Source organism: Lampris incognitus, chromosome 2 (genome assembly GCF_029633865.1).
Source record: "Lampris incognitus isolate fLamInc1 chromosome 2, fLamInc1.hap2, whole genome shotgun sequence".
Taxonomy (NCBI): Eukaryota; Metazoa; Chordata; class Actinopteri; order Lampriformes; family Lampridae; genus Lampris; species Lampris incognitus.
Genome location: NC_079212.1, coordinates 117,526,320 through 117,526,835, shown reverse-complemented (window position 1 = coordinate 117,526,835; position 516 = coordinate 117,526,320).

Sequence of the window (516 nt, the reverse complement as noted above, 5' to 3'; positions counted from 1 at the left end):
TGGGGCCTGCTTCGGTTGTTTGACAAATTGATCAGGAATGGTTGTGATTGGTGGTTCACTGTGCATGCAGAACTTGCATGTCACTCACTAGCAACAAACTCCAAACCCTTAAGTCGGAGTGAAGTATGTTATACCAGACTGACTTCTCTAGTAGATAAGTCATGGAAAATGAGAACCGTGTGAGTTTTCCTTTTGTATCAAGCAGCAAAAAAAGTTGTAGCATGAGTTGTTTCAGTTAATTTGCCTTGCTTCACATTGCACAACTTGCAACGGGACTAACTGCACGAGCATATCACGATGACGATGCTGAAACGATATATCGTGCAGCCCTAGTGACGGCACACACCAGACACCATGGAAGCCCAGTACTGTCAGTAGCACAGAAGCACAATATTGCTGAAAACTTGCTCCCAAATACTCAAACATTCCTTAAACGTTTCTTATTGGTTCTCAATATTACAAGCTATCAAAACATGCATGTATTCACGTTACACTTACTATCGCTTTAAGTATCGA